Source organism: Pezoporus flaviventris, unplaced genomic scaffold, assembly GCF_033815535.1.
Source record: "Pezoporus flaviventris isolate CSIRO_AGI_PZ_B2104156 unplaced genomic scaffold, CSIRO_AGI_Pfla_v1 ptg000054l, whole genome shotgun sequence".
NCBI classification, from domain to species: Eukaryota; Metazoa; Chordata; class Aves; order Psittaciformes; family Psittacidae; genus Pezoporus; species Pezoporus flaviventris.
In genome coordinates this window covers 7,327,931-7,346,808 of record NW_026892602.1, presented here as the reverse complement: position 1 = coordinate 7,346,808, position 18,878 = coordinate 7,327,931, and positions in this window count along the sequence as shown.

Below are 18,878 nucleotides of genomic sequence, written 5' to 3'. Positions count from 1 at the left end.
TGCTTTTATTATTTAAACAAATAATTTAAACCTTTAAATCAAATTAAAAAAAAAAAATCACCACAAACAACATAAAAACCCGTGGCTGTCCTTTTTCAGTCCTTGCTGAAAGTACAGTATACACATAATGCTCCAATTCATTATGATATTCTATTAGATCTGCCAACAGAAAGTGCATTTTGAGTTTCTAAATGTTGTTTCCATTAGAATCAATCACTCCATGCAATTAAGCCAATAGGCTCTCACCATTTCTGCTGTTATGAGCTAAACCATCCTAAATATATTGACAGCTGTCTCCTATAAGATGACACAAATTAGGTTGAGGGGGCATAAGCCTAAATGTCACCAGTGGGAGGACACCAGTTATTCTTTCAGAAATCTACCTAATTTCCATACCCCATAAGGCACTCAGTAGACTTCCTTTGCTTTGGCAGCATGTAGTAATCAATGTTTTGCATATTACAATCAATAACATGCTTAAGTGTTTAAGTTTGGCATTCTTTTGTGATAAACATTGATATATTACAAACTATGTAAAACTGTTCATTGGACTTTTTGTTTGCAGCATGTACTGTATCATTCAGCAAATAAGTGAGCTAAATATTGTTTGTTACAAAACAGATGTCACATGAAATTATGCCATATGTGCTATTAAACTTTTTTTTTTTACAGTGAAAACCAAGATTTAGTTTCAGAAGTGAGTGCATTTGGCTTTTCAAGGGTTTGAAGCATGAAAGCAACATCTCTGAAATATTTTAAACTTGCTGTGCATTCTGTAATGCAGTTTTGTAGGTGGAATCTGAGTGTTTTAAATGTAGATATCTTAAAAATACAGAATTATGTTAAATGTATGACTGTATTACTACTTCTCCGTAAGTCCCACTGATTTATCAGAGGCAAATAACAATATTCTACATCTAGTTTCCCCCTAACACTTACATTTTAGGATTTTTATCACATCAGTACTTGCAAACACAGGTACTGTAACTTGAAAACTAATCTATACTTTTTTCACCCACCTTCTCTGGACTTTGAAAGTGTGAACTTTACAACAGAGTGAGCAGAATGCAGGAATCATGTTGTGAAGAACCACACAGTAAAACAAAATCTGGTTGCCACAGGAAGAGTGACATTGGCATCAGAGGCAAAGGCACTTGCATCCACAAATGGAAATACGGTGCAATGGGAAAGCTAGAGGAAGAATAGCAGATGCAGCAGCACAAGAAAGAAACTCAAAGTAAAGATCTTCAGACTCCATACGTAGTTTTCTTTCTCTTAGTCATCAAAAGGAAGAAGACAGGGTAAACAAAAAGGGAGATAAAGACAAGAAGGTGAAGAAAACATTTTCTTCTTCTCCCCACCCCCCACCTCCCGAAGGCAAAATTCTGGCTTACATTTTTAAACATACTATCTCTGTAAGCCTTCTCTGTAATACAAATAACTAATTGCTTGCCAGCGAGCATTAAAAGTGGGAGGAAGAGTCCTTGATCTCCCAGCTTGGTGGAGATTCCTGAGGCTTCTAGTCTGAAAAAAAAAAAAAAATTACAAACCCTGCAAATAAGTTTTAACACTTCAGTGGATGGAATCCCTCTCTAACACTCAAGCTTCCACTGTGAAGCCAGACAAAATTATCTTAGATCCTGAGATACCACACCATGCATGATGAAACTGTCTTTCTCAGGTCATAACACCTTCCATACCATATTAAATACCCTTCCGGGTTTCTCCTGTTTTCTGAAGAGTAGTGTCACCTTCTGCATGTCCTATTTGCCATTTTGCTGGTTTGCTTGTATTTGTAGAAGAACTGCAAATGGGGCCACCATGGAGGATCACTGCAGTGACTCATTCACACCAGCAAACACATGGGACTCAGACAAATACCAGTTTCTTGGCTTACCGAATTTTCCCACGAAGAGAAGCTTTTCCAGCAGTGATGCAGCATAACTCCAGCGCCTCTGATGAACCACTCCCTCCATCTCCGCCTTGGGCTGATACCTAGAGGCTGAGCCCTTGCTGTGCTGGTGCCCAACCAGCAGGTCAGGGAGTGACTGCGGTGTTCAGAGCCCTGGCTGATGGGGAGTGTCCTGAAGACCCCTGCCACCACAGATACAGGCACCTGGTGCCTGTGTGTCCCACCCAGGTCGGGTGCCACAATGCCAACCACCACCCTGAAACTGCTGTTTTTTCCAGTTTTCCTGGTGTAACACGCCCTGGCTAAGACTGAATGGGGTTTTTTGTTCTGCAGCACAAGAGGTAAAGTAGGAGCAGATCAAGCACTTCCCAGGGTTAAAACACAACCACTGAGGAAGCCAACTTTAAGCAGTCAGGAATAGCTATTCTGCAGTAACTTCTTTTGTGGCAAAACCTTACATCATGCAAGATGTTCAGTACAGAAAACATACATACCTTTAAAAAATATATTAAACTCAGCTTTTCCTCTGAAAAATTACTATTTTTTACCCCTACTTATAGAGTTTGGCAAGATTATTTTTTAATTATGTAGCTAGATGACAGTATTTGTGGTGATAGATTCTTTACAAATGCCAAAGATCTGAGACTGGGAAGGATTACAGGCAACCTTACAACCTCTGATTAAATGCAAACATAGTTGTAAAATCTTTCTCTTCTCACTGCCTCTATATTGCCCCTTCTGCAGCAGAATGCTTTCGCATGTGATAAAAATAGCTAGATCTTTCAAAATCATAGAAGAAAGGTACTTGAATGTTTTTCTTTAAACGTTATATTTTCTTAAAGGCAACATAATGAGGTCAACTGAAGCTGGATTCAAGCTGATAAACTGTGTTTAGGAGAAACCAGAGGTTGAGCAAGGGGGTTTTAGCAGAGGAAAACAAAGAGAATGATTGCAAAAGTCAGATCTCAAAATGTTAATCAGATTCAGAAACATAAAACATGACAATTTAATGGTGTTTGGTTAAAATGAGAAAATTTTAAAGTTCTGAGTATCTTACATTGAATTCTAATACTTTTTTAATTATTAGATATAAAATGCTCACAGTTTTCAGTGAAAATTAGACTTGGTAATTTATATTTCTTGTTTATACAGTACAATTTGCTGATGAAAAAAAATGTGCTAAACTTATTGATTCATGACCATAATTGTTTAATTATTTATCATTGCAGAATTATATTAGCATTTATAATAATGCAGATGTGCACAAAGGCTAAGAAGTCATATACAGCTTTTGTTTTGTGTTTGCTATGCTGAAATTAGGTTGATCCAGGTTGTGTGTGCACACTGGATATTGCAAGTGTTGCAACTCCGTGTCACTTGGTTTTACTGGAGTTACAGGGGTTCTAACCAATAGCCACAATAATGAAAATGCTCTGATGGCTAACAAAGTATATAAACACCGAGCTAATAACGTCGCAGAAGTCTCTTCGGAGATTGATTCTTCTGTTACCATGACGCATGTTACATTCAGTGCAACACACACACAGCTGTTTGCTTCATACCACCCACAGTAAAGAAATAGCTCATGTGTGTTTGATACAAGGGAAGCCAACAAGAGCTGCACACCACAAAAATTACAACCAGCTAAACTAGCCAAAATCTTCTGCATGAGGCCAGCTAAACAAGAACATAAGAACTCTTGATAGGAGAGAAACACATTCCTTTAATTTTGGTCTTTATTTTAAGGGATCATAAACACTGGAAGAAAATGACAGATGCCTCACTTTAGGCTTTCCGTTCCTCTGGTTGCAAAATCTATTCTCTCAAGGAACTGAAATAACACTGACATACATCCCTTCCTTGCAAGCTGCTAAAATAGCTTTGCCATGGGCTTCACAAGAAATTTGTAACACTAAGTGCATCTTTCTGGACTCATGCTTTTGACGTATTGATAGTCAAGGTTCCCATTGCCTATCGCATCTGCGCTCTTTTCACCTAACACTATTTACTGGTGCTACCTTTTCATAATTAAGAGTCCGTATCAAAGCAGTTGTAACACCATTTAAGCAGCTTTTCTAAGGAATCAAATCTAAATGAAAAGGCAAAGTATAAAAATGCCCCATCTTCTGCTGTGCCTAACTGATTTGCTTTGCATTTTATCCTCAGGGAGGTGATGATTCCAGAAGACAGAGAAGAAGGACCATTCACAAAAGAAGCATCACACAACCAGCAAGAGCTGCTTGTGTGTTTTACATCTACATGTGTTAAGTGTCTTTAAAAGCAGCCCCCAGCCATGTTGGCTGGATTGTTTATCACAGTTCACAGAAGTGAGTATTTAACCTCCTGACTCCTGCAGCACAGCACAGGCCAGGTATTTGTTTCTTTTGTTAGATTAATAATGGTGACAGAATAACACACTCATTAATGGTGATAATGATTATACAGTGAGGTAGAATAGTAATTCTTCCAATGTACCATACAAAGGAGTCAGTTTCATTAGTTAATAAAATTTATTAAAGAATACAAGTCAACCAAGGAAAAAAAAAATCACACTTTTGTTCAGCAGATTCTCAGGCGCCAGTCACTGGCTCAGTAACATTTTACCTGTCAACCTGTTATGGCAACATGTGTGCCATGAGAGAGACAAGTAACAGGGAAGCACACACTGCCTCAGAGATGTAAGAGCATCCATCCCCCTTGGCTAGCAGGGGCAGATGCCCCCAGTGAGGCTGCAAGAGGCTCCAGAGCAGGAAAGATACAGAGGAGCAAGACTGCAGGGTGAAGTGTCCTTCACTCAATACATGTAAACTGCAGGATTGGACCATGAACAACAGACCCACCACCTTATGCTGGTAAATTCTTCCATTTCCCAGCTTGCTCTATCACTATGTAAGACACCAGCTCCTCTGAACCTGCTTCTGCAAGGTCCTGATCGCATCTTAAAGATTGGGTGACATCTGAGCAGGATAATCTCAAAAGACTTTGGGGTATCAATGCCTGCATCCTCACAAAAATCTCTGGCTGGAACAGCCATTTAACAGTTACCAGAACTGCAGAACAACATGCATTTTTCTTTTTTCCCTAAAAACTATCGTAAAACCAAAAACATTCTATGGCTGAGTAGAGACAAGAATCCAAGTTCTCAATCTCAGTGCTTAGGCAGCCTGTGTTTCTTCAAGTGACCATATTCCTACGTGACTCTCATGTAAGATTTTAATTCTGGTTACCAACACACTGTCATTAGCTAATCTGGGCAATTTATTGCTTTTGCCAAGCTACGTAATATAGGAGTGTTCAGCTGTGCAGTCAGTACTCAGTTTTATGGGAAAAAAAGGCAGTGAGGAAGATTGCCATAGGGGCTGCAAGACTAGGTTCCTTGAATTCACACAGGCTTTAGTTAAGTTACATAGTATTTTTGATCTTAAGTGCCAGTACTATGAGATAGTAATTGCTCAGTGCTATGCAGACAGATGATTAAGAGTTAGGAAATGCCTGAATACAATAGACACTGTAGAAGTGGACTGAGACACGCTATGGCAGCCAATGGGGAAAAGGTATATCTCACTTTACTTACTCTGTTTTGCCCAAATGTAAATGTCTTTGGGAAATTGTGATGAATCGAGATCTATTTTTATTATGATCTTTTCTCTTCACTTTAGTTGATACCACATCTACATTAAACCAAAAGAGTCTGGCAAGATCAAAATGCCAAGAGCTAGCCCTCGTTTCAGGTGAAGTGGTTTTTTAGGTGGCAACACCTATTTGTAAACCAGATAAGCACCTCTAAAAGGCATGAAGCGGAGAAAAACTTTTTAAAGAAATGTTTGCTCACTTTCCAATGTTTGCTACAAAACTTCAGACATCTGGCAAAAAAAAAAAGTAACAATTATATTCATCTAATATTTCACTCCTTCACTCTATTCCTTCCTGAAAATGAAACATACTTTGAAACAAAAGTCAGCAAGACTTATTCTCAGGAAGAGGTTTTGAGGTTTGTTTTCGTTCCTGCACAGTATTTGGTGCATTCACCAACAAGTCACATCCGAGTGTCAGAGTTTATTATTTCTCTTGGATAGTCAAATGGAAACTGAGCTCATTCAAAATCCTTCTTATAAAGGAAGTGCTAACAACTCATAAATCATGGCTCAGAACTCAGTATTTCAGCTTATTTATTTGCAAATAACAAACACACACCTGTTACAGTTCCCACTAAATGATGTGTAAAGTCACTATATTTGTACAAGGTTGATGTAACTCAGTAGTTTAAATTCTCCTCTTTTCCACCAGCGTCAGTCTAAAGTTACAGTGAAGCAGCATAACTTAGTGCAAATTGGCCCATGTCCTTAAAAGCATTGGTCCTGAAATCAGATTGAAGCCCAGCAGGAACTAACCTAAGAAAGCACTGTTTTAAAATGCTTAATGAGAAAGTAAGGAGAAAATGAAATGAATTTTCACAGCAATCAAGGCAATGCTTCAATATTTCCTTGGTAAGCCTGGCTCCTCTCCTCCCAGCTTGTCCTTTCCTCTTTCCCAGTATATTTTCATCAATTTAGAACTTAAATCACCAAAACAACTGTGTGACTTTCAAAAATGCTTGAAATGTGCAAGCATGAAAATTTTGTGTGACTGTGTGCAACCATTAAACCTTTTTATTTTAATGAAGAGATTGAAGTTGTGCCTGTTCTGCTGCTTCCTGGTTTTGTTGTCACGATTGCTGTACCCCCACAACCACATAATGGTTAATAAGAAAGCACAACTGGAGTACAATAGCTGGTTTTCATCCTTTATTAGAATCATTGTTTTTCATCACACTTTATTTTCAATATTTTTCCTTTAAAATAACTCTTTGAACCGTAGCCTACATTCCTCTCTTGTTCCCACACTAATCTACTTGCCAATCCTCAGGATTCAGACATATTGCTATATTTGGTGTTTTTCCTAAAGCTCTTCATAATTACATTACAATTCCTTAAACTTAAAAGTGTTTTGAGCTCTCTTAATTGCAGAGACAACCTCAAGAACATTGCCAAATTCATCTAATGGTCTCCAAACCAAAAGACAATCAATGAAAGACAAAAATTACTTCAAAAAACCCTCTTCATAAGCCAACATTGTGCTTCTGGGGAGCCTAACTCATCGTTGCAAATGCTGGGCTTTAGTAACATAAACTGATCTTGTCACAGAGGTCGTGTAAACTTTATATAGCTTCTTAAGCTCAAGGAGGTAAATGTCCTGATACAAGGCCATGCAGGAAAAGTGCTAAAACTCCCCATCTGCCACCTCCCAGATGGATGCCTTTTTCATGGACATTCAGATTCTAGATTGGTTTCTTATCCCTTTAACATCCCACCCACAAGGGCTTTCTAGAAACCATGAGATTTCTACTGATCCTGCAGGTGGACCCCACCAGCAGCTGATCTCTCTTTGTGCTTCAGTCTCCAAACAGGAGGTCAATGACATGTCCACAAAGCCCACAGGCATCCATACAACCCTTAACTGACTAAACTCTCAAATAATATCAGTTCAGCATATGAGGACCTACAGTCCCCCTTCTGTCCTCCACTGTGAAAAGAAGGAGCCCTGTCTGGTAGCACCAGAAACAAATGCACTGATGTGCCTAGGAAGAGATACCAGCATCAACTCAGGAGGAGTCGACCACCACCTGCATAGCATAAAGCACACATATGTACACAAAGAAACACCTTATGTACCTCAAAATGAACAGGAGGTCGTGAATTTGTCATCTTCAGAGCATAGAGGAAACCCTGTTTTTTCAGTCTATTTGCAAGTGCCTCCTATCCTTAAAGAGTTCAGAAAGGCCTGTGGTATAACACATTTCATTCACCAACTAAAAAGAAATCAAGGCAGGTAAATTAGAACCTCCTTCCCTCTTTGGAACATTTGGCAGAGGCAAATGGCACCAATCTCTCAGAAACCCTCTTCAGAACAGAGCAAGCACTGATTGAGCCACCTACTCCAGATTGGTCATCTACAAAGTCTCATCCAGGGAGTCCTGTCTGATGTCAAGCTGATTTCAGAAGCTGCATAGCACTAAACCAGGCTCTCTGGCTCTTCCCCTCATCCCGCAGGACATGACTCCCACTGCAACACAAAAGAGTTGCCCAGTATTCTTACTATCACCCAGAGCCCGATGAGAATTGAAACTAAAGAGATGGGGAAAAAAGAACCTTTCAGAAGATCAAGCATAGTTTTGTCTGTGAATAACAAGGGTAAAACATGAGATATCTTAATCTTTATCCCATATTCATACATTTATAGCCAAAAAAAGCAAGCAACAATATCAGAAATATTCAAAGAATACTATGCCAGCACTTATCTGGTGACACTTGAGATGAAGAAGATAATTGAAAGGATGATTGCATTAGGCTTGTTGTACTCCATTGATAAGAAAGGTTTTAGAGAGCCCTTTCAGTATGCTCAGCCATGATACAAGATGCCAGGAGAAAGCACAGTACTACAGCAGTGACAATACCTCAGATTTATGAAACATTAAAATGAAAGATAAAGGCTCTGAAAGAAGCAGTATTGGGCACAGTTTGCTCCATCACAAACATTTGGACAAATGTCTAGACATGGGAAAACCTCTTAATTACTGTCCACTCACTGTCACTTGGCATTCCCATGCAAAAAATCTGCCCATAAGTTAGATTCCTTTGCTGTCTCTCCCCTTGATAAAGGCCAATAAGAAAAACACCAACAGCCAAAATCCTGCGTGGCTGTGTTCTCAGGATCTGCCGGCAGGGCTGACATAAGGTCCAAACCCAGGAAAAACACGAGGTGATCACTTGTTTTGCTGTTGTTAAACATTTCTTGCTTGATTATAACTAAGCACTAAGTTTTTGCAATACTAGCAAAATCTGTAACGGTTTCTATAACTCTCATGATATTCTAAGCTAACTTCAGAGGCAGAGCAATTTACCAGAACTGCAGCTTAAACAAGTTTGAATTTCATTTGCTATATATATGAAGAGAATGCTCTTACTGAAAAAAGAAATGCATGAGCGCACATTAAAGCAGAGCTTTGATTCTGAACTCTTTATCCTGAACTCTGAACAATGGATACTTATGAATCATTTGTGCTGCATACTGAAGCCTTTTGAACTGGTAACAAGAGAAATCAGTTCTGCTAATGCATCTCTCATCCGAGATCTCTCACTCATCCAGATTTTAAATCTGAAACTTAGAAGAATAAAACCATCTTTTTGGAAGGACCAGGAGTATTTTGGAAAACAGACTGGTCAGACAGGAGGGGAATTTCCGGATGGAGCAATAAGGAGATTGTGAGCAGGTTGTGATTTTCGAGACCAGATGTTTAAAATAAATATCTACAAAAGATGGGGGAGAGGCCTTACAAAATGGTTTGCTGCCACTTGTGTTTGGGGACTGGCAGGGCAATGTTGTCACTCTGAGTGTGCAGCGGATCATGATGGTCCTAAGATTAGGTTGACCTCAAGTTTTTTGATGTGGACAAAAGCACTGGATTAAAGTTTAAGGACCTATCCTACACCTATCCTACATAATGGCATGCATTTGGTCCTATCAATGAAATAAAAAAAAAAAAATACAGTAAAGCTAAGATTTCTCTCATAAGGAAAACCACCTTTACTACTACTATAAAAATCTTTCTATATAAGCCATCTTAAGCCCTTCCATACTTTTTACAGTTAATAGAAAATGTTCCAAACACAAGGCTTCTAGTTACGAATTTTGTAGAAATCTGGTGTAACAAGTTCCATGTTTGAGGATATGCTTCTCAGAAGAGATCAAGCTCAGACTAAAAGAACTAAAAGTGCAGTCAGCAATGATGCATGGACAGAGATGTTCCTCCAACTCCAGGCTTTTGAGAATTCCTTTTAAACAGTAGAGAAAAGTGTGCAAAAAAAGCTACTGAAACTTTTATAAGAGATAAATTGCACAATACCAACCTGATTAAATTTCAAATGCTATCAATTTTTGCTTAGAGTCTAATAGAGGGAGCAGACCTGAATTGAAAGTGCAGCCATTGAAAATGCTTTCCAAGCAGGTCCAGACGTATGTCTAAATGAATGTCCACATTAAATGACAATGTCACTAACAACAGGAGCATTGAAAGACCAAAATGAAGTGCACAGTCAGAACTCTGTATTTCAGTGTGAAATTCACCCTTAATATTTAGCAGCAATGACCTCTGGATGATAAAATGCCTGTAGTGGCCCAATTATTAAGTGCACATGCCTGTACAACGCAGGAGCTGGCATTAGCAACTTGTCAAGTCATAGCTTGTAGGTAAATGCTTCGGGAGCTGGATGGCTATACAAGATGCATAGAGATAAACCAGTCACATAAGAATAACACAGTATTTTTTGTCCCCTCTCCCTGCCATGCAGCCACAGCTCACCCATAAAAGCACATTTATTCTGCTGGTTCCGCACATAAATGCACTGCACACGTGCTCAGGATATTTTGGAGCTCAGAAATCGCAGGTGGTGGGACGAGACAGAAGAGACTCCAGTGCAGCCCAGGGGATGCTCAGTAGTGGCAGAGGGGTCTGTGGCGCTGGAGCAGTGGGGAACAGTGGGCTCTTGCTGCTTCATCATCCTATATGTTCCCCTTGGGCAGTGACCTTGATCAAGTATCAGCCACTGCCCATGTTAGAGTGCAGACAAGTCTTTGCCATTGCGCTCTTCCTACAGGGATGATCTATGGGCAAGGTACATCTAATCAGTGACTTCATTCTCAACTTTCTGGATCCACCTGTAACCCCCAGTGTTTTACCAGACTTTATTTTTACTCTCTTCATAAATGTACACATACTTAGTAAGATTAGACAGCAGTAGCATTTCATAAGCGTATGCCATAAATACTCCCTCATATGCCAGACTGAAAGCTTTCCCTCTCATGTGTAATGACCCTCAAATCACACTTCTTTCAGATCACCCAACTGTTACAGTAACAGCAAAAGCAACAGGATGGAAATAGCAAAATCCCACACACATGCACACTTCAGGCTGTATTCACAACATGGGACAGCCTTCCTTCTGAAATGCAGCCAGCTCTGGGGTAAAATGAATCCTGGGTTGGGAAGCAAGATAATTTTCCATACAATTTTGGAAACAAGAAGCTTTGCACAAACCAGCTCTGCTCATCTAAAGCAAACACTAGAGTAACAGGATTTTCTCCTTTGTGGACAGCACCAGCCTACATGCAAAAAGGACAGCACAGCAATTGCTAACTCTGTGAAAATGGCCAAAAGAAACTAAAAAATTTGAATCTCTATTTTTCAGGAAGCTGAGTAAGACTTGGGCAACCAAGGAGTTGTCCTGTAGCTGGGACAAGGGCAGCAGTAAGGGAAGCAGAAAACGAACCATCAGCGTAGTGGAGTAAGTTCTCATTTGTGATGCTAGAGCTGCTTTATATGCCGAGCTTCCATCTTTCAACAGCAAGTCAATGTTTTAATGTGGATTGGGCACATAAATGCAGATCAATTTATGCATTTAAAAAAAAACATCTACATGTGCATTTATTTCAATTTCATTTTAGTGAATCAGGTCCTGATTCAATGCTAACTGAAAACCCTTGAAATAACTGCGAGCTTGCTCATAGCCAATTCTGTGTCACTGCTATGAAATTAGTAGTGAAATTAAATGGCTCAACAGTGCTAAGACATTCCCCAACTACTCCAGCAAGCAGTCGCTCACCTCTAAGGTTAACAGGATAAAGGCTGGATAAAGAAACTACTCATTATACCACCTCTACAAAGAAGCAATTATGAGACTTTATAAAGTGGTTTCAAATATCTTTTGCAAACTAGGACTCAGACAAATATTAGTGGCAGCAAATTACAGTACTTAGCAGAATTATCACCAGAAAAGAGACTCTTTTAATCTATAAAAAATATCAACAAAAGATGTAAATATGGACTCCTCTATGGGTGGTATATCTTGAAGAAAATATACATCTAATCTCACAGTGTGTTACCTCCAGTACCTGGAGAGAAGGTTAACAATTCAGAGCTGTTTCCTACAGCTATAGAATATATTTTTATGTAGATTTGTAGATATCACAGACTTAAAATCTATTGTATAATCACAGGGCAAACGCAAGGAACCTGGGGACATACTTTTCAACACTAAAGTGCTGGAACACTGGCTTTCATTTTAATCAATGTTATTCCCTGTTTTTAACAAATTATATTTAATTCTGTGGCCTTTTGGTTCTGTTTTCTTCAGCATAAACAGCAACAGTGTTTTCACCAACACATATACAATTTGCAGGCAGTACATTGGCATTACGCACACATTTATCCCCACATGCAACAGGAGACTAATTAAAAACAGTCACCCTCGCAGAAACTTGCTGCATACTCTAGGTTATGATTCTGTGTGCATCACCATAAATACAGAGCAACCATACCCAGATACCAACAGATCAATTGCTGCTCTGGGTTAAACCGCACATGCTGGCTGGGAATCTGTTGGAGATTCAGGAGTTCACAACCTGGTATCCCCAAGCATTCCGTTCCCAGCATTCCCATTCAAGTCAACACAAGGTGGAAACAAGCACCTTGGCATGTCAAGCAGTTACTGCAGGTTTACATCAGGGTAACACAGAGAAGAATTGCCCATCCTGTCACACACACTTCACATATAAATGCCCCAAACATCAAACTGCAATTCAAGAAGATCCCTCCAGCTTTGATCTCCTCTTCCTCAAAGCATGAAGTTCTCCAGTGGAGACCAGTGCTCACTGAACGTGACCAACTACTGTCACAAGCAGAAAATGCTTCTGTGACTCCTTGACATTTCTTTCTCTGAAGTTTTCAGTCTTTTCTTCATCAAAGGAAGGATATGCATGATTTTAAATTCCTTCCATTAAAATCTTATCCAAAAAAAGTTGCTTGGATGACACTCAGCAGATCTGGGAAGTGGCCCTGACCATGTACTCCAGTCTACAGAGGAGGGTAGTGGCAATCACTGCAGCTTCCCCATCTTTCTATAAGGAACCTCAGCCCACCCCAGCCCCACTGCCAATCAGATTTACCTGCAAGCATGTTGTAGCTGCCAGCACTGAGCACCTGAAAACCTCTGCATTAACTAAACACAACTGGGAAGTAAGCCTCCATGGCCTCTTTAACCCTTCCTTGCTTCACTCATTTTAGTTTGTGTTTGGTAAGCTCCAAAACACTCAGAAGCTGGATTTTAGCTTAATTAAGAGATAAAAATCAAGACAGTCACCCAAAGCTTCCGTGCACTCGGAGTGTGGGAAAGTAAAGCAAGAAAATCACATGCCAGCAATTTCACTGAAGATTTCTAGCTTTTGCTGCTCTGAACAAGGCTTGAAAATGCCAGAACCATTTCTCTCTCTCTCTCTCATTGAACATGAGCACTGCAGTGACTCAACCAAAAACACAATGCAAAACACGTGAGCTCTGGTGTATTATCACTTGCAGCTGCTAATTCTTCAGTAACCCTCAGAAGCACTGCTGGGGCTACCACCTCTACCTACATTGTTCTGTCATATACCATCTCTTGAGTTTCCTCCAGCAGTTCCTTCATTTTTAAAACTCACCTTCCTAAATTTGGAAAAAGAATCCTGCCCTTTGTTCCCCAGGTGGGTATAATTCACCCCTTACTTCTCCACATTTGATATCTGACTCCTGAATGAAGCAGCACAGAGCTGCAGCATCAGCAGTTCCTGAAGGGACCATTCCTTTCTCTTACTATTTGGCTAATGGTTGCTCCTCGAGATCAATTAAAAGAAGAAAGTGAAAACAGGAATTGATACCTGTGTCTAGGCCCTTGCCCAAGCTGAGGGCACCAGCAATTGCAGAGATAATTTAGCAGTGCTCTTCTGCCTTCATTTTGTCCGTTTATTTATGCACCTTTCAGTTATAAGCATCATGCATTAAAGTCAGTAGTCTACCACTGCTTATCAGAAAACAAGTGGAGCCAGACCTGGACTTCTATAAATAAGACTTACTCTATTGGATAAATAATGACATCTAAAGTGGTCTGATTTAACTGACTATGGCAGTTCTTAAAGCAAAACTTAATTACACTTTGTACTTATTACAGTTCCTTTGTGTGCCTCTTGCTTCCCAGCAATTTTGAAATATAGACTTAAGTCTGCTATACTATATATCTCCTATCTCTATAGTGACATGTGCTAACAGATGGCACTGTGAGCACAGAGCAGCAGATCAGCATGAGTTGCCAGTGTTGGTGGCCACATTTTCCCTGAAGTTATCGCAGCCCAACACAAAATGGCATGAAATAATCACTGGCCATTTCCTGCGGGCTGGGAAGAGCGTGACTCAGCACCGGTGTTTTTTATAACATCCAAACACTTAGCTTTCTAGAAATGCTTTTATATTTATGGACTGCATTCATTATAGAAGTCTGCTAAGTAACTGATCTGCTGGGATGGTACTGCTCAACCATAAATGCAGCAAGAGCACTCCATCTCTTGGGTGGGCTGGGCAGCACGCCGTGCCAGTGGTGAGGAGAATGAAAATGACATGTGTTTGTGTATGTCAGATAATATTGCTCTATAAAATTATATTAGATGTGCATTAGCGGCTGTAACAGAAGACAGTAAGAGTAAAGGATATGCACAAGCAAGAAAGAGAAACACACATAGGGACAACATGAAATGTATGCACAGCTCTGCCTTCACACCTCAGCCCCCAGTGCCTTCCCACTGGCACGCTCCACAGGGCACAAAACAGGGACGAATCACAAGGCTCAGTGTCACATCTCACATTCAGGTTTCACATGCACTTCCTCACATTCAGAGGAAATTCAGGACTAGCCCAAGGTGGGGTTCAGCTTTACCTGGGGCTCAAGCACCAATGTGAAGAAAACGTACCATGGTGAAGATAGCACATACTCCTAATGCAATTGAGAGATAGGATGCCCTAAACCACATCTTCCCTCTAAACTCTCAGACTTTAGAGCCCCTTAAGACTTGTCCTACACTTGCTATCACCTTATGATTAAATTTCCTGAGTTCGCACACCAAACACATTTTGGCAGAGCTTTACAATACCTGCAAACAGCCTTGGAGCTGGGAGGGATAGGCTGCTCTGTCACCTCACCAGAGTCAGAAGTAGCACCCCAATCCCTGCCTAATTTGAAGTCTCAGTTGGTTGAAGAGCATCATGGAAAACGTTTTTTCCTACTCCTCCTCTTCTTCCTCTTCTTCCTCTTCTCCCTCTTCTCCCTCTTCCCCCTTTCTGTCCCCATCACATACATCGCTTAGGGATCCTTGGGCCATAGATTAAAGGTTGTCAGAGCCCAGATTTGGCTGCTGCATCCCCAGGAAACAGTTCCTTTCATCACCTACACCAAGGACATAGCTATCTCCTGCCATTTTGGACCTTGATGTGGGGAGAATTTCCACAGAGGGTGAATTCAGCTATAGTAGATTTTTCTGATGGAGTTTGGTGTTCAGTTTTTGGTTTGTTTGGGTGTTTGGTTTTTTTGGTATTTTGGGGTTGGTTTTTTTAGTTTTTATGACTGCCCAATCGCTTTTTAAAGGATTCATGGTTCTTCCCTTAATGCCTGAAATCAAGGTCTCAAAGCAACATCCTCCAAATCCTTTATGGAGGAGAACCTTTTTTTTTAATGATTGGTGGAATATGCTCTATTTGGGGTGGGGGGTTTTTGCATGTAGAGAGCCACTTACATGCAGCTTTAAGTATGAGTGAGTGGACTAATGACATTTCAGAGGGTAGGATGTTACTAGGCAGATAAGAATTTCAGATGCAAACCTGAAAGTATAATTAGCACATGAACAGGTAACAGGAAACAATGTGGAATATATTTTCTGAAGATCTACATTTTGTGCATGATTTTCGCCATCAAAGCCCGCAGTGTCGTAACCTACTGAAGAATTACGGGTTTAGGGTTCAGTAAACAGCTGCCAAAAAATTTTAAATGTTTGCTGTTTTCTTTCAAAATGAAAAATACAGAATGAGAGCCTCAAGCATCATCACACGGAAATAACTGGTTTGGTTCTGTTGTTGTGTGAGTGTGGAAATGCCTTTTAAAATCTCCGTGCTGGCAGTGCTGCTCCAGCACACAGTACTGGGACCTCACAGTTGCAAGGTCTATGCCTCAGGCACTTTTGAAAGAATATTTTTTATTTGGGTGCTGCATCGACAGCAGAATTTTCCTTTCAAGCTGTAAGGCCAAGAAGAAGAAAAAATTCACAGGAAGATGGGTCCAGTTTTGATTACAGCAGCACAAATACAACCCTGGCAAAACCCTGCAGAATAGACTCCCCTTAGCATTTCCCTCTCAGAACTACAGCAAAACACATGAAAGGTCATATACAAGATAGGATTTGACACAATAAGATTTCACTCCCATGTTAATGCACCTCAGATCAAGCCTGCAAAAGTGAAATAATAAATTTAGGAAAACAAGCAAAATGACCCTACTGGTTGGTTGATTTTCTAGATACCATCTACATATTTTAGAAACATACAACCTTCTAATAGAAATGAATAAACTACTCAACCATAAAGTTGCTATAGAAGATATGCTTGTTCTGATTGGAAAGGGCATCTGCTATCTGCAATATTGATAATACTTTTCAAATTTCATCTGCTTTTGTTTGCATTCTGTGTCGTCTGTTTAAACACACTGGGAATAATAATGAATACCAGCATTATCTCCACTTTTCCAAGGCCGAACATATAACTTTATCACAAAAATAATTAAAATTCTTTGGCACTCTTGTATCTTTTCCATTGAACGTTATCAAGCAGTGACAATAAACTAACATCAGTCCAAGGCTGCCCATATGCTCCTTTTAAAAAGAATGCATTTGTCCCAGGGTGAGATACATGAATTTTGTGTTTACAGGGTCAAACAATTCCAAAGTTTTTTACAGTGTAAGGACTAAAAAATCTGTGCCTGCACACACACATGCAAATTCACCCACACAGTCACACACACAGAGCTGAGGATATTGGGTTCAGAGGGAACACCTCCAAACTGGGCTGTTAAAACTTCCATTCACAGACAAATCTTAGCAGCTGAATAATCTGGAGAGCCGAAGATGTAAATATTTTGCATACTTGTACAACACAGTCAATCCAATAAATGATGCTCTGAAACATTCTTGGATGACACATGCAGTTAATCTCAGATGTAGCAAATGAGTTTTTTCTGAACTGAATTTTGTATGTAGGGCTATATATTATCTCCTACACATAGGAATAATGTTGCAACTTTATTTTGAAATGAATAATTTTACTTCAGTATGTTCATCATCGTTTATAAGCCACATTTTCTTTGTTATCCAAGGTAAAGGAAAATAAAACATATTCTCTGTTAATCATTACTTGATATTGATTAACACTCATTGGTTATTTAAGAAAGAAGCCACCGACAGTTCATTTTTTCACACACTTCTAATTATTTGCCAACAAAAACAAGTATAGGCTTTAGAATGCATTACTAGAATATCTCACTCCAAAGTCTTTATGATTTTCATAACATGTGCTAACTTCTGCTTAAAATGTAGTAAAGCAATGATGTTGATCTCATTTCAATACCACATACACAGTATTGCATAGTAATGCACTGGCTTTTATAAGCCAGGAAACAGTACCAACTCACTAAACAGATCCATCAGGATAATTGAAGAACTCATTTCAGGAGAACTCCCATATGAAGGCAGAAATGTTAAAAGATGTTAAATTTTCTTTTTGTGTATTGTTGGCTCACTTGATAAGCAGTAGCAAGTTTATACAGCTCTGCAGCTAGTGTAGAATGCTTAAGCAAGAAATCCATAACTTTTAATATGATGAGATTGTCCTGCTAGGAGAGATGGATTTTTTCCAATATCACTGCTAACAAACAAGTAGAGTTTCCTGTATCAGCACATTTCTGTTTCTACTCTGCAGCACACATGTGCTTCATTTAGAAACAATACATGGCTCAAAATCTTTGGCATATTAAAAATGAGACAAGTACGTTAGAGTAGTTGATGGACAGGTATCCTAGCAGGTTTCTTTGGAGAATGAGCACAAAATCTTATCTAGATAGACACACTGACAAGGTTGAAGAAAAAAAGGGAGGTGGGAAGCGTGAAGGTATTTGTGTTAACTTCCCTTCCAAGATTTAGCGCAATGTTACTTACTGGAGTGACTGCTGGGTGGACAGATAATGTCACGGAGTGTCTTATTACACGATTTCAAACCCCTGTGCACAATCTCACTTGCTGCAGAAAACTTAAATATGTTTCAGGTAGGAGCTAAATAAAAGACATTACTTTTCATCTGCTTTTTCACTTAATGCTAATATAGTCACTTGTCAGTGGATGTAAAAGTAAAGGAGACAAGGGTTTATTTTTATACCTCACAGAACAGCAACTGGTGATTTCCCTTAGATCATAGCTCTTGTGTGTGCAGGCGCTAAGCTTTTTTCTTTTAATATTTTAGACATACTTTATTTTTTATTCAAAACAGTTTTATCCCAACTCTGACATGCAGATATTGCCAGGAAAGGAGGTGTGACATTTAAACGTTACTGGGTATTTTTTCTCATTATATCCTATGAATGTAGGTGGTGCATCTCATTAATCCTAGAGCTAATCAACAGGCTCAGGTTATTTATTTCTTAAAAGGTTTGGCTAAAGACACAGCTTTGTGGTTCACTTTAGAGGATTTATAGTGCGTATGTCTCAATGAGTAGTCAATAGGGACATGGAGCTGAACTGCCATTGCTCAGCAGCAGCACTGCTCTGTCTGGCTGCAAGTGCTCTTCCTGGGGAAAACTACATCCCAAAAAATGTTCCACGGACAGCAAATGAAAGTGTGCTCTCACTCTAGATACCTTGTGTTTTGCGTTCAGAAAGAACAGTGTGGAGACCCATGAAATGTCTATGAGAGATGATCTGAAGAGAAGACAGACTCCAGCCTTCCTCCTGCACTGCAGCCCTCTGCCTCTCAGGC